Source organism: Cyanistes caeruleus, chromosome 1 (assembly GCF_971803275.1).
Source record: "Cyanistes caeruleus chromosome 1, bCyaCae1.hap1.1, whole genome shotgun sequence".
In the NCBI taxonomy this organism is placed as follows: Eukaryota; Metazoa; Chordata; class Aves; order Passeriformes; family Paridae; genus Cyanistes; species Cyanistes caeruleus.
Genome location: NC_141701.1, coordinates 64882865 through 64905544, shown reverse-complemented (window position 1 = coordinate 64905544; position 22680 = coordinate 64882865). Strand labels below are relative to the sequence as shown.

At 38.3% G+C, this 22680-nt stretch overlaps 1 protein-coding gene across 3 annotated transcripts in view; it reads left to right on the top strand.

The window, feature by feature from the left end:
• Positions 1-22680, top strand: part of LOC111925338 (poly(rC)-binding protein 3-like) — a 484117-nt gene that overhangs the window by 81139 nt on the left and 380298 nt on the right. For 2 of the 3 annotated variants that reach the window (XM_086896324.1, XM_086896438.1), the window contains exon 3: positions 4910-5047. The gene's annotated coding sequence lies outside the window, so the exon portion shown is untranslated. Of the gene's footprint in view, positions 1-4909; positions 5048-22680 lie in introns of those variants that run through there. The other variant, XM_086896448.1, reaches the window with a different exon arrangement.

Here is a 22680-nt window from a genome sequence, read left to right as displayed (position 1 = left end):
GGGTTACATTCCAGCAGGAATATTATTACCTGCAGATGACAAAACATACCCAGGTGTGAAGTCCCTCTGAAATATAGGAAAAGATTTAAGGATGCATTCTTAGGGGTTAAATTTGTGCATTTGAGAAAGACCTGTTTTTATTAATCCCATGCAAAAAGAGCTGTAAAAGGCAACACAAACCCTTTATCACCCCAGACCATTATCCTGTGTGAACAAGTGACAAAGCTCCCATCCATGGTTTGGTTGCTAAGAACTTTAGTGATTTAAACGACCCCATGAGGGTTGTCTGCCTTGCAAAGGCAGGCAGCTTTTCATCCAGTGTTTGGGAAGCAGAAAGCTTGAGCGGAGGAAATGTGGGTGCTGAATTTCCCTGAACAGCATTCTTGGTGTGACTCAAGAGATAGGACAAAACCTGAGGTGGACAGATGAAGATTTACTAGTAGGACTTTTCCCTCCTTCTTATGTACCTGCAGTTATATAAAGGAGAAGAATGTTAGATGCAGCCAGAAGAGAATAAACATTGAATTTTGGCTTATGATACTCCTCTCAGAAGGTAGAAATTATACTCTTTTTTCATCATGAAGAAAGGTTACAAAAAGGACTAAATGAGTAGGGAGCATGGCATTATGTTAAGCACTTTTGGGAGAGTGAAAAGTTAAAATTAATCTTTGTGTTGTCGGGCTCTTAAGTGAGGAATGATGCATTAGACAACCTGATTTTATTTGATTTGTTGGGAAACAAGAGCTGCAGTGCTGTTTCTTGAACAGAATTACAGGCTCCATTTAAAGAGAGAGGCAAAGCGCACACATCATTCTGAAGTAGATCAGCATAAGCATTTTCTATATCATGAGTAATGTTTACTGGAAGAAATCAAATTACTGTTACACAGACCATCTGTTTTCTTTGCATGCAATCATGTAAGTGTTTTAGGACAAGCCATCCTTTTTAATCAGTTGTAAATCTCTTATGGCAAAGCACTGTTTTTTGTAATAAAATCTATTTTTATGATAAATGTAAGAGTTTTAAATACTGGTTTCTCCTGCATAAATATAGTGTATGTATTGTTCATAACATAAAGAGTAGGTGTGTACAGCATTAGTTATTATCTGTCAAGAACTTAATTTTAGGGCTTTTTGCATAGCCATTTTTGGATATTTGTTGGATCTGCAACTCATTGGTGTTCAACTATCATAGCAAAAAGCATAATGAGTAATACTCTCCATTTATAGCCTGAGAAATTGATTCCTATCTACATTTAGTAAATGGAGTATAATAGGGTCTCTATTTTGTAGCAGGACTGCTGTGATAAAAGTGATTATTGTGGAATATGACTGTCTATTGTCTAAATTCTTACCCTTGGAAATACTGAAGAAAACAAGACATGGCTTATTGAAAAAAAGAGCCTGTGGAATGACATAATGACATTAGGGAAACCTGAATTTATGGTCCAAGAAGGAGTCAGCTAAAGAGTGTGATATTTACTTCCTGTTTAAGGGTAGCTCATTCACAGACATAATGGTCCCATTCATTTTAGTGGGTGCTGAATTGAGTCTACTATTTTATTTTTTTTATCACTGTCGACTGTCAACTTCCCTGATTCATGCATTGTCTTTGGGTGCACAGAGCCTGCTCTTGAATTCAGAGGAAGCTGAAGGTCTGCCTCTTTAGCAAAGTCTCCTCTGATTTCAAAAGCAGCTGTGTGATTGCTTTGCCAGAATTTCCTCTGTATTGCATCAAATGACCCTGAAATAAAAGAAAGAAACAAGAACTGTAAGTAACACAATTGGAAATTCCCTGAGCAGGTTGGCTGTCCTTCTCAATGAGGTTGGCAAGCCTGAATTTCATTTGTTCAGACACTTTCAAATCAATGCCATTTTGTCTGAATAATTAAGCTGCTTACTCAGGCTTGAGAAGCGCATGGTGCTAAATTCTTGCACTTTTTTGGGTGAACATGAAGAGGCAAAGAGGGAGAAACAGATGGACCATGCACCTGGAAAAATTTTGGTGCCTATAATCTGGTGCCATCCCATGGTACAGTGGAAGTTTTTGGCTCAGGGAAACATCAGGTGAAATGAAAGGCCGCTGTAAGCTCTCTTGTGAAGGCTGGACTCAAAATCTCCATGTTTTGTGTATGGCCACCTACCCTAAGGTCACTTGTGAACTGACACTATGTGGCACAGGAAAGGCTGCCTTCCAAACTCGGCTAATCAATCCCAGCACCTACCTAAACATGACCAATCAAGAACCAGGTGAGAACTAGGGAATCCGTGAATTTTCTTTCATCAGTTTTCACTAATTCAGTAAAAGGAAAAAAGCAGAACAAGGTGAATGGCTAACAAAATCATACGGTAATAAAGAATGAAAGATAAAATAAAGCTGTAATTAGTAACAGTCTAATAGTTTTACCTGTTTGCATTTTTTCGTGGTTGTTCAAATTCAGTATTCTTTCTCTGAGAATATTATTAACGATGAGATAAATTTTTACTTTTTATTCCATCTGGTTTTTCTTCTTATGTTCACCCTTCTTTTATTGTGAGGGAAGAAAACTGCAGGCAAATTAAATTATGTCATTGAATCACAGCAATTTGATTTTTAGAATAGACTTCTGGAGGGCTCTGGGGCGTATCAACAATGTCCTAGTCTAAGAAAAAATTAGATAACACCACTCACAGCCTTGTTCTGCTGAATTCAGAGTACCTACAAGGAGACAGATTTGCCAGCTTCTCCCTGAACAACCTATTTCTCAGACTTCCTTTTGTTCTCCTAGAAGCTCAACTTTTTGTTTATCATATTCCTCACCAGTTTCAAATCCAGCTGAGGTCTGGCTTCCCCAGTTTCATCCAAGCAGTCCAGAAAGTTCTCCATTGCTCCCAAGTAGCCCTCCCAGCCTCTACATCCTCTGCTGTCCATCTGCTGTGCCTCCATGGCTTCCCACATGGCAACCTGGGAGGTCTCAGTGCACTGGGGAAGCTGTTTTCAGCAATCAGCTTCCTCTTCTGGGCCCCTTTTGCTGTCTTGGCTTTCAGGAGACAACATTTCAGTTGGAGCTGTCAAAAAGGTTGAGGCAAATATTTGGTTTATATATTTTGTTCTTCCATCTTCACTCTCCCAAACCTTTTTCAGCAAGATATATGGGGTAAGGTGAAGGCTATCAAAGCAATCTATTTCCACAAGGGATTTTTTTAGCATGATTTTTCTTTTGCATGTGAATAAAATTATTACAGTATATTTATATTTTTTTTATCTTTTTGTTTTTGTCTGGTTTCTTTTGCCCCGAATTTTGGAGCAGTCACCATGTGAGTTCTTTAGTAGCTTCAGTAGAATAGAAACTGTATTTTCCAGCTTTTATCCAAGAAAGATATTTTGATGTGTTTACAATTGTTATAGAAGACATTGGCCTAGCTCTAAGAACAGTAAATGTTAACATTACTGCTTGCACATTATCATATTTTTATTATCAAAAAACAGTTCATCCAAATTACTTAATTTACTTAGTGGTAAAGACAGTGGTAAACTATGAATTACTGTTGTCATAGCTACACTGTATTTTGATACAGCAGATTTGTTCATTGAAATCATAATAAAATAATTTGCTCTATAGCAAATATGATGCATATCTTCAATTACAATGAATTACTTATTGCAATGAATATCTTTAAATATAAATACAGAGCTCCTGACTCCTTTTTAAGTGCAGTAAGTAGAGAATACTACTGTTTATTTTAGGAATTTCCTGTGTCTGCAGTGCTGATTACACTGAAGTGGGAATCAATGACAATGTGCCATACAGGAGACTTTATTTATAGTAGCTTTATGACTGATCTAAAGTGAGACGATAGATTTTGATACCCATGACCTTTAATAGAAAACTCTCTGAAGAGAAGTTTCCAATTTTCTCCAAAGTAACCCCTAGTGAAAGTCCTTTGTGTTTTAAACTTTGTGAGGCAATTAAAATAATGACCTATTCTTGGTTTCTTTCTCTCTCAGTTACTTCTGTATCTTGGCTATTCAGTTGATAAAACAGAAAAATTATTCAGAGAGGTTCTACAAAGCTAGACATTTACCCATTTCTGCTTTTTATAATATTCTTAAGTGCAGCATGTTTGGGGTTTGAATGTTTGCTTTTCTCTCCTTGATCTATTGCAGTCCAGTGGTTGTAGAGGATATGATCAGCACATGTGTTCCAAAGTCTCCTCTTCCACCTCTTTACCAGATTTATTTTTGAAGGAAATGGAGTAGAAAAGTGATATAGGTGATTATTACGCTTGGTTTTGAACTGGTGTCCCTCAAATCACTCGGTGGTACAGGGATGAAAAGAGGGAAACAGAAATGCTTGGTCATAATTTTGAAATATATTTAGGCCTAAGCAGCTCATCCTTAAAGAGGAAAAATTCTATAGGTATTACAAAAAAAAAAAAAAAAGAAACCATAATACCAGTGGATAATCTTCATTCTGGACATTCTGGAGTGAAAAGCAGTAGGAAAAAAATAGCTTAGAGAAGGTACAGGGAAGAGAATATGTGTAGAATGGTGAAATTGAATTAATATTTCAGAACAGATCATTGTAGCATCTGAACAGTGGGATAGAAACTAAAAATTAATGCATCTCACTAAATGTATCTATTTGAAATGTGATCTGTTAATTAGTCAAATTAATTAAACCACTGAAAATCTCCTCACATGCCCTATTTCTCTACAACTAAATAGGGCATGAAAAATTCTGACCCTTACTAACCAGTAATTCCCCCGGGTTGTTTATTTTTAAATCAACTCTTGGGGTTTTTATTCCTCAGTATTGGCTAGTACTGAAGGCAGGAGGTAAGAACTACCTGAATTACAGTATGATTAGAAATTGTTGTTCCAGTGCCTTCATATGCCACATTTGGTCTCTTTATCCTCTCTGTCACAGGTAACTATCTTACTCCAAGAGCAAGAAAAGTAAATTCACTTGGCTGTCCCACATTTCTAAGGAACCTGATGCATGAGTGGAGTAGAGAAGAGGCAGAGAGAAAAACTCCAGAGACCTACAGATCATCTGGCTGGCAGGGTAAGTGTCCTGTCATCTCAGCCATGTGTCTTAGTCAGGTACACAATGAGTGAGCCTGCTTTAAGCATTGCCTCAGGAATTATCTATCCAGTAATTGTTGAGAAAAAGGAGATCAAAATGTGTCATGTTTCCAGGACTGACTCTGGTGTCTCATGTGCATTCAGAAGCACTAAGCCAAACACCTCCTATTATTCAGTATAAGCACTGAACATGGATTTCATAGACAGGCAGTTCTGTATAGGGAGGAGGGGCTTAATGCATGCTGTGCTGTTAAGGCCATTTTCAGATGTGGTATGTGAAACAGAAATATCTATTACTAAATCAGTCCAAACTCCTCATGATTCAAACAGATATCCAAAAGAGGAAAGAAAGAAAACTCATTTTCCCTGTGCTGACTGTTCTTAGATCCCTATGCTTGTCGGCTTGTGTTCCCTGCTTTTTGTAAGCAACCTTTTCTTGCTTCCAAAACACAATAAAAAAATTTACCTAGCTGAAAAACATACATGCAGTAGCCTGATGTGATAGTCACAACCTGATTAAATTATCCTTTCTTCTTTCTGGCTTTGCCTGTTTCAAAAGGTGGTAGAAGTAGAGACTGCAGCAGGTTCTGGAACATTTCCTCCAGTTCACAGCAGTGAGTCAGGGGTTCTGTCAAGTACCAGAAAGCCAATGTAAGGGAATCAAAAGCCAAATGTACAGAGGATAACTTATTTTTCAAAAGGATGATACAAGTAGAAATGGATGAACATGGAAGAAAATATGACCCGAAGATTACCTCAGCGTTCTCTGTCTGGTGGTTTGTGTCTCTGCAAAAGACACAATAAAGATGTTGCCCTCGTCCACTGGAGTGGCTGATGCTTCCCCACTGTATTTGATCCTGCATATTTCTGCACCCTAAACACTGGCCAGGCCCCATATGCTTCAGTCCCCTCTGCTGGGGTGAAAAACATGAGTACAGCAAACCCATCTTCCCTGCAACTCAAGCCTAGTCTAAATTGGTTTTTAGAAAGGAAAAAAAGCAGCTGAATTAGTTTTGGCTGTGTGAAGATCCACCCTGGCTAAGAACCATAAGACAGCTAACCAAAGCCTACAACGTGATAAAAGAAAATAAAAGGCACTCCAGAGGTTTTCCTTCAATTCCAACTGCTCTGTTAAAGAGTAAGCAAAACCTAGCAGTAAAACAGTGCCTTTACAATTCATATTAGGTAATGTGTTCAGTATATTAGACTGTTTTTCATAGCATATAAGCAATATTCTGATTTTGATGAAAGTCTGCACTTTCTGACTCCACATTCTTCAAGGGCATTTCTCTAAATGCAAAGGTTGTCTGGATTTTGCCTTATGTTCCCATTAGAAGAAGGAGAATTTTGCTATATTTGCTTTGTGTTGTGCTTTGGGTTACTTTGTTTCCAGTAAGTACTCCTCTAATGTGCTGGAAGATGACTTTGGTGCACAGAATTTTTACAGAAATCAGGTAATTCCCTGGGCCACTCTGAGCCCAACAGCAACAACTGGCTCTGCTCTGTGTTTCTGGACTCTGAAATCCATAGGAAAAGGTGTTCAGATGCTGATGAGACACTTTTCTGCTCTAGCAGCTGCTTCTTGCCTCCTTGTGGAAAAGGCAGTGGAGCAGATACTGCCTGGGGGCACAGGTTTGTCCATACTTCACAAACAACAGTGTCTTCTTCAGCAATGTTATTACACTCTCATTTTAATAAAGTATCCTACTTTTTAAGCCACTGCTTATTTGGCCCTTAGTTTTCTACTTTATTTTATACAGTATCTGTGCAATGGAGATGGGCTTGATATGTTTTGACATAGTGATGTCACTAGATGAGGGCCAGTGTGACTGAGAGCACTAAAGGTGTTCAGTCAGATGTCAACACAGCTGAAGATTAAAGTTAATAATTTTTTTATTCTTTACTCCATTTCTATGTGTATTGCTTTTGCAGTTCACACATGAAAGAAATCAACCTCAAATTCAAATATTGTTGAAGCTTCATGAACATTACTTCAAGAAAATAAGATGTTGGCAAATGATTAAATGTGTAATTAGAGGTTTCACATTTAATCTTGTCGCTGTAGTGATTTATGGTTTATTATTTTGTCTAAGTAATGCACTTCTTCTCTAGTGGTTTTTTTTTTCCCTCATTGTTGTTAGTGTCTGTATTGTTACAGGAAGGAAATTTGTCACAGGGACAACACTTTTGTTCTGAGCTGCAAGATACAGAGGAGAGTTAAATCAAAGCATAGAGGATGCAATACACTTTCCACTGCAGTTGGTGGGAGAATTGTGACGTGTTTATATTGTTGGGCCAGCAATGCTTTAGTTGTGAGAGCAAAGGGCAGGATGTAGCCTCTGTGCTTCTCTGCTGTCTTATTTAGGGCTGAAACAGGTGTCTTCTGTGGCCAATCCCAGAAAGGGTCAATAAAGCCAGGGAGCTGGGACACACAATCTCCCTCTGTAGTGCATGCCAGAATTGGGTGTAAACCTGCAAATGCAGCAGAAGCAGCCTTGAAATAGCCCATAGCAAAGGCTGACCAGAGCCCAGTGCCTACAGGCTGTGGAGTCCAGGCCCTTCTCCAGAGGTAGGTCCCCAAAGCAGGATTTTTTAAAAGGACTCATCAGGATTTGTGGTCACCATAGCTGCCCAACAGATATGTGGGACCTTGTTGCTTCTGTGAAACCAATGTCTCTTCCCTCCCTTTCCAAGCTGCCCAGCCACTGGGCAGTGTTATCCTCTCTCTTCTTTCTTCCCGCTGCATGAAATTTGCAACTTTGCTCTGGCAGGGCTGTAGTATGCCTAGTGAAACAACTCCAGATCCTGTTTTCCAAACCAGCTTGTAGTTCTGCTGGAAAGGCAATGTTCACACTGCCTCAGGGTGAGGAGAGAGCCTGGAAATGGGATCACTCACACTCAAGTGAGTGTTCCAAGTTACGCTCATGTAGTACAGGATGCTACTTCTTCCAGCTGCACTTACATAGGAAATAAGCCTGATCTGAGATTTTGGGACTTAGGTGCTGTTTCAGGCTCACAAGGACTCTTGAACTTGAGATGAACATCTTGTTGCTGAGGTGGAGTTGTTTGTAGGACTTCAAAGAGAAAGTGCGAATTGAATTTTTTGGTGACAGTTTTCATATGTAGACATGTAAATTTTTATCTTCTCCTAACTTCCTCTTGATCAAGAACCCACTTAAAGAAATAAGATTTATTCTCTTACTAACATATTGTACTAAGAATCTCATCTTACAGTAACTTCACACAAGTGTTGTTTCCCGGCTATTGTGGGATGAAATAGCTTAGATTTTATTTCTGGTTGGGAGTTTGAATACACACTCATGTTAACTTCACCTAGTACTGTTAATGTGAGCAAAAAAAAATATGTTGTCATCTTCACTGTTGTAACCTAACTATGACTTATAGATGCACTTCACAGCAATGTTTAACAGAGTTTAATTATGTTCTGTTGAAGGTATTGTATTTTACATTCTTCTTACTATTGTGTAATGTTATTGTGTTTCTTCATATTTTTTGTCTCGTTGAAAACACCGGTGCCATTTCTTTTAATCCTCTACAGCAATTATGGTAGAAACTTCCAAGAGATCTTTATAAAATTGTAGCTGAATAAAAAGTGTAAAAATTATTTTTCTTGAGAAATGGTTGTGTAAAAAAGGACTTCTGTTTTGTCTTTAGTATGTCGCCTTGTCCTTTGAGCAAGTTTTTCATTGCCATAATATTTTTCAGCTATTATTGCATATTTTTCATCACTATTTGCATTTTTTTGATTTAGGTTTTGGTTTTAGTTTGTTTTGTTTTTGAGGCTGATATTGATATCTTTTGAGCAGATTTTGTTTGAGCAATGTTTGTTTTAGGAAAGGAGTTGAATTAAATTTATGATTTTTCCCTGAGTTATAATAGCTAGTTTAAGATCTGGCAATCCACATGAGAAGTTCCTGTTGCTCTACTCAATCACCAGACCTTTAATTGGCTGTTTGGCATTTTTCCCTGCTATTGCAGTCCACATTTGAATCAGTGGTCACTCAAAATTTCATAACAACTTTCTTCATATCTGAGTAACTTCATTAGTGATTGGTTATTATCTCCTCTTCAGAATAATCATTAAATATGTGCAATAAATCTAGGCCCACAGAATTACTCTATTGTACCATCTTATGCTGATGATACAAAACTGGGGGGCGTGGCAGACACACCTGAAGGTTGTGTTGCCATCCAGCAGGATGTTCAAAGTCTGGAGAGTTGGGCAGAGACATACCCGATGAGATTCAACAAGGGCCAGTGCAGGGTCCTGCACCTGGGGAGGAAAAACCCCACCCCCAGCACAGGCTGGGCTGTGACCTACTGGAGAGCAGCTCTGCAGAACAGGACCTGGGAGTCTTGCTGCATGGCAAGTTGACAATGAGCCAGCAGTGCCCTGGTGGCCAGGAGGGCCAGTGGGATCCTGGGGTGCATTGGGAAGAGTGTGGCCAGCAGGTCAAGGGAGGTGATCCTGCTCCCATGCCCGGCCCTGGTGAGGCCACATCTGGAGTGCTGTGTCCAGTTCTGGGCTCCTCAGCACAAGGCAAGGAGGGAATAGAGAGGGTCCAGTGAAGGTCACAAAGATGATGAGAGGTCTGGATCATCTCTTTTATGAGGAGTGACTGAGAGAGCTGGGATGTTTAGCCTAAGAAAAGATGTTTCTTTTCTTTTCTAGAAAAGAAAGGACAGAGAAGATCTCATCAGTGCATATAAATATCTTAAGGGTGGGTGTCAAGATGATGATGCCAGACTCTTTTCAGTGGTTCCCAGTGGCAGGATGAGGAACAGTGCCTGTAAATAAAACCACAAGAAGATCCACCTCAACATGAGGAAGAGCTTCTTTCCATTAAGGGTGTCAGAGCACCCTCTGCCCAGGGAACAGGCTGACATGGAGGTTTGGAATGTCTCCCTCTCTGGAGACATTCCAAACCCACCTGAATGCATTCCTGTGTAACCTGATTTAGGTGACCCTGCCTTGGTAGGGGGGTCAGACTGGATTATCTCCAAAAGTCCCTTTCAACTTTAACAATTCTGTGATTCTGTGATTCACATCTTGCTGTTATTTAAAATCTCCTGCTGAAACTTATTTTATGGGTACAAAAAATAAGTGCGGTATCATCTACCCACTATGCTGCTTGAGATTTCTAGTCTTGCACTGTGAAGAAGAGGTATAGGTCACCCCACAGTCAAGGTGAATGATCCTGGTGGTTTCCATGGGTTTTTAGATTTGCATGAGTCACAGTTTAAAGATTTCAGCACTTGTCTTTCTTATGAGAAGCTTCCAGAAAAGCACTGCTATGGGCTGCCATCCATGATATTTAGCTCTTCTGCTTAGGAGTGAATAATTTATATTTTGGAACCCTCATATACATGCATATTTTGACAACACTGTCTGTTTGGTTTTTTCATTTTTTACACAAATTCCTGCTTTTCACAGTAGATTGAGCAGCCTTTGCTTCTTCTGAGCCATAGAAATCTAGTGTGTAAATTCATTTGAGCTTAAGGATTACTACCCTTTTAGCGTTTATGATCAAAAGTGTTAGCAAGACCCTTGGGGCAAACTCCTTAACTGGAATGAAATAGCATGGGCTATTTGAAGTCAACTGGTTGAGCCATTCCAATACACAGTAGAAAGGAAATTGGCCTCTGGTCCTTATGCCAGTGGAATGTACTGGAGTTTTTACATACAGTGCTACAGTGCTAGCATACAAAAAAGTACAAAATTTGGAGGCAGAGTATATTTTCTGCTGTCTGCCTGGTTCAGTATTAGAATCACAGAAACATTAATGCTGGAAAAGACATTTGAAGTTGTTAAATCCAACCATTAACCCAACACTGCCAAGTCCACCATTAAACCATGTCCTTCAGTGCCACATCTACAAGTCTTTTAAATGCCTGCAGGGATGATGACTCAAAAACTTCCCTGTGCAACTTATGCCAACGTTTTCAGTGAAAAAATGATTCCTAATATTCAATGTAAACCTCCCCTGTTATATTCTATAAGTGCTTGGGTGGTCCATAACAGAATCTCACCAGGAATCTGCCCTGTTGGCCTTCCCTCTAAACATTCATAAACATCCAACCCATCATTAATCTCTAGACAGTCAAAACACTTCCTATCATACAGGGCTACCCCAGCTACCTCTCCTTCCTTGCCTATCCCTTCTTAAGAGTTTATAGCCTTTTTTATTTGCACTCCCTAGATGCTACAGTGTTACATATGCCATATTTAAACTTAAGAACTAGAACAGATATTTTCATTGACTAGGAAATAACGTGTGAAGTTTGAGGCCTGTAATGTAGACCCAAAAATTGCAGCTGAGATCCCTGAAAATGCAAGTTCAAAGCAAACTTTGTAGCTCAGATTGAAGTCCTGTTTAGGTAAAATGGCCTTTTTTTATCCTCATTGTACATATTTTTGCCTTTTTAGCACGGAAGTGTTATGTTATATTACAGCCATTCCTTCAGAAAACTTGGGCAAAAACTGTTTTCTCTAGGTCACAAGGAAGAACAGCCACAAGGGAAACGTGCTTGTTTTCTAAAATGCATATATTCTATTGTGCATTGCTGAGTAGCAGGGAGCAAGCAGTTAGGAAGAACTGATTCACTGAGATGGTTATGTAGAGGAGAGTTTGCATTCTGAAGTGAATTAATGTGAAAATTTTTATTGCTTACTTGTTTCCAGGCTGGATTTTTCCATCACAAGAACCTCAAGGCACAACAGCCTCAGGGCCCAAAGCAGACAGTTTTTCTGAGCGAGGATAATCACTTTTCTGATCACTGAGTTCTTTAGGAACTTTGATAGGTATCACATGAAGTTTCTGGATGAAGCACAGCATGTGCAATTTGACTTGATGGGCAGAAACACAGGGAGGTGGACTGCTGCCCTGCACCTCTGACATGGCATCAGGCAGGTCTGGTCCTAGGGTGAAATATTCACAGCTGGTTTCTGCCATTTCAAGCACAAGACAACAATGCATAAGAGCTGAAGCTGTTCCTGTAGTTTTCTCCTATTCTACTGTTCTGTACCCAGACATATAATTTATATGCTTATACATATATAATAAATATATAGCATATACTTGCTACAAATGAATAAAATGCTATTCCCAAAGCTGCTGTAGTCAGGCTGTCCTGGAATGCATAGCAAGGACCAACTTTCTTGTAGTACTGTAACCTACCTAGGCTGAGGACTTTTAGCAGAATGGGATGCACTCAGAGAGCAAAATAAGTGATGTTAACTTTAAAACTTGTGTGAAGTACCTTGAACCTCATGTCCAGATTTTCAATAAAAACCCTCTTAAAAGTATTATAAACACTCCACAAATATTATTGAGTTAATCTGGATTTAAGGAAGAAGCATAAGTGTACTGGAATTTATCAAAAGGTCACAGACCTTTTAATTTAGCAGAAAGGCAACATTTCTCTTCCTAACCACCTAATCCATACAAGAGAAGACTAAATTTATTTCCCACAAATCAGTGACAGCTATTTCTTCTTGCTTACCTCCCACTGCATCTACTTTGATGAAATAATTGCACTCACTCTTGCTAAAATATTAGCATGAAATAATTAATATTTGCATTTAAAGCAGTGTGTGCGTGTGCTTTGTAGTTAGTTTCCACTATGTTAAAGTGGAAAATGTTATTTCATTCACTGTTTTTGGCAGCCAAATGTTGCTCATAGAACTACATTATTAAGTTACTCTTCCAATTGTGAGCAACAAAAACGCTTCTGCTTTGCAAGACATATTGGGGTACAGTTATTTAGCATCTTTTGAAGATCGACAGCAAGGTAGCAATTTCTCTATGCTTTTAATTTTTAAGTTTTAATATATATAATAATGTTTTTTGATGGGTGTGAACTGAGACTAAAAAGTATGGCTAAAAGATTTTTTAGTGAGTCTCATTCCTTTTTTCTTGTTGGGCACTTTTTTTGAGAGGAAGGTGGGAAGTAGGTAGGGTAAATGGAAGTCCCTGTGGAATTTTTGAGGCTGAATAAAAGAAAAACCAATTCTGGTGAACTTCATAGGAGAATGACTGGTTTCCTCACTTGTGTGATTGCCTCCAGCTGCTGTATTTCAGAGGCAGTAAAACTTATCGACAAGCAAAAATAATCATTTGGAGCAATAAAGATTGGAGGTTAATGAAAATGAGAAGCAACTTAAGTAAATGAGGAAAGCCAGTGGGAAAGGCCAGAGTGACTGAAGCAATATATTCAAGAGAAAAAAAATAAATTTGGGCAATGGAAAGAAAGAAAATTGGTTTGATGAGACTTTTGTTCCCATAACCTTTTGCATTTATTCACTGTTTTGTCTTTATGCATATAAACAAGCCTCCCACCAGCCTGTGTGTCAGTGTATCTGATTCCACTTAATACATTAGATTTTTCTTCATGCTTACCAAATCTTTTAAAGAAAAGTACTCTAAATTGAAACCCAAAGTAATTTAAATAGGGGTTTTTTTTGTTAAAATGGTGAGCTCCTTAAATAAGCAAATGAAAAATCCGTATCTTCAGTGTTCCCTAGCCTTTTGGCTTTCTTTTTCCTCAAGCAACCCAGGACTAACCTGGGAGATTTTACTGACTTTAAATGCATTAAATATATTGATCTGCAGAGAGCTTTGGCGCCAGGCTGTCTGTAGCCTGTGTCATACGGTCAGAAAGGAAATGCTACTGATTTTGTCTACGGAAAAAAACAAAATGAAAAACATTATCCTAGGTTCAGATTACTGTGAAAGCTGGAGAGGGCAAGGGAATTGGATAATAGCAGCTGTATTGTAATTATGGGGGAAGAACTTGGCTAAGAGCAGCAATGATTTGTTTTAGCATCTCAGAAAACATTAAATGTGCCATTTTTGAAAAATCATTTGTTCAGAAATAACCTATGTATCCACCACATCCTTACTCACCAAGTTCAGCAGCATTTTAGAGGGGATGCTTTGGAGGGATATCCTTTCCTAAATATAACATCATATTCTTCCTTCATAATGAGGTTTTCTTGATGTTAGTACAGTCTTCTTTGAGTTCTGGACTAGTTTCAAGCTGTGAGTGGATCATATAGAACCACTCCTATTTATCTTTTCTATTTTGGTAAGTTGCTTAGGTCCAGCGATTTGGCCCCAAGAGCCTCTTAGTGCTTAGTCAGGTGTGAGGTTAATTACCCAAACACACTGCCCCTGCAATTGCAACTCACACAAACTGTCCACCACCATCTTCTCACAGGAGCACTGAGTCAAGGCTTCAGCTGCAACACGGGTTGAATCATTGCTGCTTTCTGTCATAGAGTTCAGCTAAAAGTAATGGGACTTTGGTCAGTGAAATCAATCTGGGTTCACCCAAAATAGTTAAAGTATATGACAGCTGTCCTGAGCCACTTCCTACTCGATTGAATAATGACTTTTCCCATCAGCAATTGCCTGAATAAACTTGTTCTTTAGTCAAACTTAAGTGGGAATTCTAAACACCTTAACTGCACTGCACAAGCACATCCCCTTGGTGGTGGTATCCACCACCTTAACACCACACTAAACCTCCCTATTCCCACCAGCAGCCACCCACAAGTCCTTGGTCCCTTCACATTTCTGTCTTCCTTGCCAGACCATAGCTGAGCTATTTTCTGCATTTTGCCATACAGAAGAACATCTTCTACCCCTGTTACCAGCAATCCTTGCACGTGCATCTCCCTGTGCAGGTTTCATGCAGCCACAGGCACCTCAAGTCCCTGCCTCTTCCATCCTGAACACAGTGTCAAGCAGTTCAGGGAGTACCAAGAGGAATGGCAGTGGCATAGCACCCTTCTCCCCAGTAAACCACATTGGATCTGAAGATCAGGCATGTTTCTGGGTGCTGTCTGCTCTTCAGATATGGCAGTATGCTTGAGGTTTCTGGGATTTTAAAAAAAAAAAAAAAAAGATGCTGTATGAACATTCATCTTTTTTTTTTCCTAAAACATTTTTGTATTACTACTCTTACAGTAGTCCAGACCTCAGTGCAGAGATTGCAGCTGTTTTATGTTTTTATTTTAGTTAGTTTAAATATACTCTTAAATAGTATACAGTCTTGCCTAGAAAATTTCCTTAGGGATCCATTTTTCTGAATGTCAGTGCCACCTTCACAGGTGCTGCTGCTTTGCTTTCATTAATTCTGATATTTTATTATCCTCCCGAAGAGGAGAAGAACCTTCCTGAATGGCCCAGGTGAAATGTCTCTTCTCATTACAGCCAGTTCTTAGCTGGTGCCTACCAGGTGGTACTGGGGATTTTTTTATGCTGTTCAGCTCTGCTCAAGTGAGACAAGCAAACCCTTCTGGAAAGGTAAACCTGTATTGCAAATGAAAGTAGTGTGTGTTTCTTAGATTATCCCTGATTATTAGTTATGGTAAATATATATAATAATTTATAGTTTCCTATAGAAAAGCACTTCCTAAAGGAAGTGTTTTACCGGAGTTGTCTGTGTTGTCCTTCAGCTTTGAAATGAGACATCATATAGTAAGGGTAGTGCTGGGGTGTATTAAAGTTATTTTCTGTTGTATGGCTATATAGCATTCTTTCTGTGTTAAATGAAGAGGGATTGGAAGCTGTGTTTTTCCTTTTTTGGTGTTGGGACTGAGGTGATTTAATTGGAGAAAATAACAGGCCTTAGTCTCCCTGGCACTAGTGTCATAGAGTAAGGTGAAGGCAGAAGGGGTTGAGATAGGGAAAGGAGATTTGAAGTTGTTCAAGAATTACTTGAATACTGGTACTGTTTGCTCTTTGATCAGCTTGACCTCTGCTTTTTAGTAGAAACTCAGATTAGGAGGGTAAGATTGGAAGGGACCTCCTAAGTAATCCTGTCTTTCCCCTTGCCATTACAGCTGCTGTAGTAGATAAATCTCTGAGGAGTTTGTTATAACAGATCTTCAGTTTAACAGGTGTTAAACTGTTAACTGCATAAAGTTTAACCTTTTACAGCTGTCTGTTCCATAGCTGAGCTTCTGTGAAAATTGGAAGCCTTCTATTTTTTTTTACTAAGGCAAGTTCAAAGTTTATTCATATTTATTTTACTGCTGATATTGCCTTTAATCTTAAGTGGTTTTGCCTCTTTGTTGCATGTGAAAATTCCTCAGGTTTTATTTTTGTGAGAGTTGACAAACTAAGGTCTTTGAAATGTGTCTTTTCAAATAAGTGAGGTGGAGAGGTAGGTTTTGTTGTTTGACAATTTCAGTTAGGTGCTCTGTCTACTGTCTTCATTTTTTTATATTGCTCTTGTTTTAGGATGTGTAAAACTATTACCACTCAGCATTTCAAATTACTTTTCCAAGAGTTTCTACAGAATCGATGCTTCCTAATATAAAAACATTTATTTGATACAAAAATTTGGGCTCTCCTATGGAGACAGAGTTCATTGGTAGCTTGTAGACTTCTTGAGTAAGGGGAGATTCATCTTTCCTTTTCTCTCCGTGTTGGAAGTGGCCACCTTGGGCTGTCTGCATTGTCACTAGAGAGAAACAGGGTGAGATTAATCTGACCTATTTCAGTCATGCTATTTCAGATAAAAGGAATTGCACCCTAAATCTCAGAACCATTGAAGCCTAAGGTGACTTGCATTGATGAGAATTTCTGTATTTTATCAGAATAATCTTACTTCTTCTGACTGGCAGATTAACTCCTGTTTATAGTGATAATTCCTGTTGGTGTCTATGGCTGCATGGGAACACACTTTAATACAATCTTACTACGTCTCAGTTCTTGATGTGTGATGTCAAATTACAAAGACAAAAGCTAAGACCTGCTTGTACTAAATGGACTTATTTTCTATATATTTCCAAAATAGTAGTTTTGGAGGGCTCATTCTCCTCTTAACCTTGCAAAAGGTAAAGAACTTTGAACTTTCGCTAAGACTTGAAAGTGGGAGTTCAGTGTTGGCAAAACAGGAGTCTCTAAGATTTTTTTTCTTTTTTTTTTTAATGACTTCTGTTAGATGTCAGACAGGGCAGTGGGACTTGGCTGCTGTCAAGAAATAGGAAGGCAGATTTAGGACCCCAGACAGCATGAAACCTTATTTTTAATGATTTTGGTAGAAAAATGTTTTCTGTTATCTCACCTACTAAATAATATTGAAGTAATATTATTGAGGACCTAGAACAGCTCAAGAATTTTCAAGCTTGGCCAGTGCTATGCAGACCTTGAAGAAAGTACAAAGATGTTCAAAATGCTTGAAGCCTGGTTTTCAGTTTTGCACCGAAGCCAAAGAGAAGCTTGGGCTTGTATCGATTTAATGTTCTCCATCAATCTTTTTTCTAAGGAGGCAGCAACGTCTGTAAAGTCTTACTGAATGACAGTTACTCAGAATTATTTGTAACAGCCTGTTTGGAAATGTTTCACAGCTGTCTGCAAGCCTTGTAAGTACTATATCAGGGAACATGCTAAAAGCTAGTACAAAGCTATATAAAGTGGCTTCTCCAACACATGTCCTGTTAGTCAGTGGTGGTCATAAGACCTTATGAGTCTACTTGTATTTTAAAATTTGTCTAGCCTGCCACTCTGCCCAAAGTGGAATTCCTCACTCAGAGGAATGACTGGTCCTTAATTCAAGAAATATTAGTCCTTCAAGGCTGAAGGGCAGTTCAGGCTAAGAAACACTTTCCACTTTGCTGGGGAAAGGGAAAGCATTTCCTTCATTTGCAGTCAATGTCTGTTCAGAGCTGCTCTGACAGAGAGGGGAGATGGAAAAGAGGAGCAAATGCAGATGGAGCAAAGCCTATGGGCCAAGGTGGAACAGACAATTCTGTTCTGCAGTAGGTGCATTCAAAATGCATGGAAATGCTGTTATTACTATGAAATGTGAAGGGAATGAAATTCCATGGAAGTGTTGAAAGAATTTAGGATTAGGTATTTTGTCTTGCTCACAACATCCTGGGTAAGTGGAGATCCCACTGACAGATTTGTCTGCCAAGGTACCAAATGAAATGTAGAGCTTTTGTTGTGCCACTTTTTAGGTTTTGAAATATTTATTTGTTTATTTTTGAGGCAGAGTTGCGCTTTCTGAAATAGTGATAACTTTCATCTAATTTACATCTGCTGATATGATGGCTGAACATCATCTTGATGGCTTCTGAAAGGGCAAAACCAATTTTATTGTTGAGTCATCCTAACTCAAAACTTGCTCTGCTGTTTGACTTGGTATGCATGGGCTTTGCTGTACAATAGTTTTTGTGGGGTCAGAGCTGATGGATGCTATCCAAAGTCTGTATTCCCACTCACAGGCAGTTGCCAGAGCTTTCTCATGTCACTGCAGAATTTCTCTACTTCTTTATCCTCATTGTTCCCGTAGTTGTAGAACTGAGGAATTGTTTTCAGGGTAGTGTGGTTCATATAATGCTATGTTTCTGCTCAATTTGTAGACCTCATGTAGGATCTTGTTAATTGCCATCACCACCCATGTAGACTAATGATGTTCTACCAAATTCATGTGAGTATTTTCATTATCATTCATATCACATTTCACTATCACTTCATAACATACTTTTCACAGTGATTCTATTGGCAGCTTACTTGAAGACTTATAAGCCAACTAAAAATGATGAGAGCTCATTTTGTCTCATTTGGCTGTACCTGCATGAAAGCTTTATGGGTTGCTCAAGAGTAACTGTTCAGCAACTGACAGAGAAAACTGTTTAGTTCATTTATAACTTAGACTTGTGGGATTTCAGTGCTATTGTACGTTTTACCTTGGGAATAATATCTGCTGTAATTATGAGTGTTGTATGGATTGGAGTCTCCCAGGATCATAATGCTGGTATCATCCATCTCTTCTCCAGTGTTATCTGTATTGCAGTCCAAGCACCACTATCTACGCTTCAGAAGACCACTTTTGAGGTTTGTCTTTGATAAGACAAACCTTGGCCTTGAAGCACTTTGCCAAACCTAGAACACCGTGTTAGGAACATACTGGCTTTATTTTGCTGGATTTTAAACAACTTAGGGAAGAGAAATTTGGTTTATTAGTGAACTTGTTTGGTGTGTTCTTAAACTAGCTCTAGTCTGAGAGTCATCGTACTCATTGTGAGGCCAATTTATAACTGCTGTTTTGTGTGATACTGTCTTAAACAGTGAAGGTGAAATACTTTCCTTGCTTTATGTAGATCAAGCCCTATCAGGTTCTTTTGTTATAACCCCTCTCCTATGGTATGAGAAAAGGTGCTTCCTTCACACCCCATGGACAAATATAACAATATGGGCTCCTTGCTGTATTGGAATCACCACAACTCCTACTCATCTATGTAAAATCATCTGAAGGGGAAAAAAATACCTCACAGCAGAGATCTGAAAAAGGGAGCTGGATACTATCAAAGCTGAAATGCATACTTCAGGATGTATTTATGTAAGTTCTGTAGTACTGCTCAATTTCAAACTTTTGGGATTTAAAAAATTTATAGTATTTTCTGCAGGTTATGTATGTGTAAATTCAGAATCATTTGTCTATATACATATATATAAAAATACAGGCTAGATATGTAAACTGATATGTCTTTTATTGAAGATCTCCTAAGACGTTCTAAGTCTGACCGTGTGAGTTTCTTTCTTTGGTCCTCTAGCAGCCTCCCCACAATATGCTCTGCTTCTCTCTTGTGGACTCATTTTCTTACCTTTAAATTGCCAGAAAGTTGCTGATACTCCTCAGGCAAGAACATTGTGAAAACTAATGCAGCTATGAAAGAGGAAGGGAGCCAACCCATTCTTTTATAAAATACAAGTAATAATTTCTTGCTGACGGAGATGAGGATAAGGAACTAAAATAGGTACTTCAGGGGTAAAATATTTTGACTACTGAAGCTTTTAAGTGATGAGTTTAAGGAGATGTAATAGAAAACCTATTTGCAATAAGGTCTCCAGACATTTTGCAAGGAACAGCGTGGATGATTCTAGTTGAGTTTTATGAAACCATTAGACATTTTGAAGTATGTAGTTTTGTAGTCAAAGAAAAACAAACCTTTGGATAGTTCAAAATTAGTTCAAGTCAAAAGTGCTATTTTCTGTCCTGAGTCCCACTGATTAAATATAGAAGATGTTGGTCAAAGAATTATGACATTACTGAAGCATTTCAGCTTTTATAAAAGAGTGTTTGGCATAATATTCATTGTAAAATTTCTACCCAGAACCTTGTGGTTATAAGATCAACTGTCTAATATGAGACAACTGGTGCTGACAGTATTGGCTGATTAAGCTATGTGATTAGACTACATGCTACTCAGATTTTTTGTTTTATTTACAAATATAAATAAATGTTAATCCCTATTTATATATATATATAAATGACTAATTCTTTGAAGTGTTGGTTTAGATATCAAAGATATTTTAAATTTTAAATGGATTTAGTATTCATAAACTGTACATTAGCTGAGAACAATATGAGTCCCTTGCTAAAAAGTTCCATTAAAAATTAATAAGAAAAATACATTCTAAAAGCATGTCTAATATCAAAGTAGAAGATAAGGTCTGGGTTATTTGTAGTACATGAAACTTCCATGTGTACTCTCTTAAGTTTCTGAAGGATCACCACATGAGAGATTACTTACTAAATTGTGGTATAACTATTGTTTAACACTTCCTTCTGATTTATTGTCGAGGGTTTTTTATCTCCTCAAGATGAATTGGAGTATAGGATCTACCTCTGAAAACTTCCAAACAGAAATAGTGCTTCCTCACTAAAATATGAATCCGCTACTTTCTTGTTGTAATCAAGGCATCACAGGTTTGGAAATGTTAAATGCAGATTTTGTCAGAGTAAAATGACGCAATTTTTGTCAGAATCTTGTGATTTAATCCCAGCTGTCAACTAAGCCCCACCCAGCCACTCACTCAGTAGCCCCCAGTGAGATGGGGGAGTGAACTTATTAGACAAAAATAAAACCAGCCTCACTTCAAACTTCTAAAGGCCAATACAGCATAGTTTATATATGTGGATTTTGGAACCACAGAAAATCACAAAATGAGTATTTTTTTCTCTTAGTACTCATAAAGGGTGTTTCCTGGAGTTTCACAACCTGCATGTGTCCTTGCCTACATCAGTCAAAACCATACCTGCATAAACAAAATGTTTGTTTTTCTGTTCCCTTGGAAGTCCCGTGACCAACACTTAGGAGCTGGAGTTCTTTTATTTTGTCAGTTCACGAGAAAAGATGATATCTTGAGAATGTATGTACCAAGCAATGGGAAGTTATCACCTGGCTTTCACTACATTTAATACAGTATGCCATGTTAAAGAAGACTTTTCTGTCAATACCAGGTCTTGGTGACCCTAGTGACTCTGAGAGTTTTGGTTCATAAATGTTGTTGTATGAAAATTCCCTTTATGTTGCATGGTCTGGTCCCATATCAGTTTTTAATTCCAAAACCTTACTTTTATAAATGCTTCTTAAATGACAGGTTCTGCTGAACAGAAATAGATTCACATTGCTTTGCTAGGAGGAAGACAAACATCAGTACCTCAGCTTCATTGTAGAACCTAGAGCCACCTTTTGCTCTTAGAAATACAAATCTCTTTCAGCTACTAACGATACCTTTGTTTCATGTTTGTGCAAGGTCAAATACTGTGGAGTCTGGGCCTGTGATTAGTATGTCTAAATGCTGTGGTGTATAAACAAAAATGGTTATGAGTGGGAATTTCCATATTGGCTGTAACTTAGCCTCATTCCTAATTGCTTTTTGTATTGAAAGTGTTCATCCTGTGATTCTCAAGTCTAAACATGTGATTCATGTATTTCTTAGGTCATAACAGTGAGTGACTGGCACAGTGCAAATCAGCAGACCTAAAGCAGAGGAGACCTTGTATGAGAGCAGGTTTCCAGCTTGTTTAGACCAAGTTGGCAGTCTAGGGCCTTTCTCAAACTAGCCACTGCCAGGTTCCTTCCACTGAGGGAATGAGAGGTCTCAACAAAATAAGAAATTTATTTTTTTAGTGTGTGAGTTGCATCCATTCTACCACATCTTTGCCTTTTCAATGAGCAGCTTGGGACATGAGAGTGTTAAAATGTATTACATTTTTCCTATAAGACCCTGAAAGAAGATATAAGGGGAAACAAACAGATCAGTTTCAAACTTAGTTAAGGCAGCAGTTCTTAACATGTGGACAGGTTACATTTGGAAATAAAGGGATGGGTATTCTTGGTGTCTTTTGGTTTTGTTTTTTTAACAGGTGCTATATAGTATTCTTCAGGGCCTCAATAAAGTGTTCACATTTCTATTTTTATTCCCATTTTCAAATACCAAGAAAACAATTGCAATCTTTTTCTCACTTCCCTTCTGGCATTATAATAATAAATTTCCTGGGCAACTTCTGAGATAAATGTAACAAGTGTTAGCACATAGCTATTAAATCTTCTAAGACTGTGAAATAGCTGCTCCTGTCTGGCCATTTGCAGCCTTGTAATAAAACATGTTTTAACTACAAAATCTATCAAAGGTATAGAAAAGTTCTTACATTCTCTTTTCCCATAGTACTCCCTTTTAAGCCTCAATGTACAAGATAACATCAATGTCAGCTGTAACTCTAGATTCACAATCTATGCACAATTAAGCGTGTAATAGATTTATTTTTTTTCTGGTTTCAGCATGG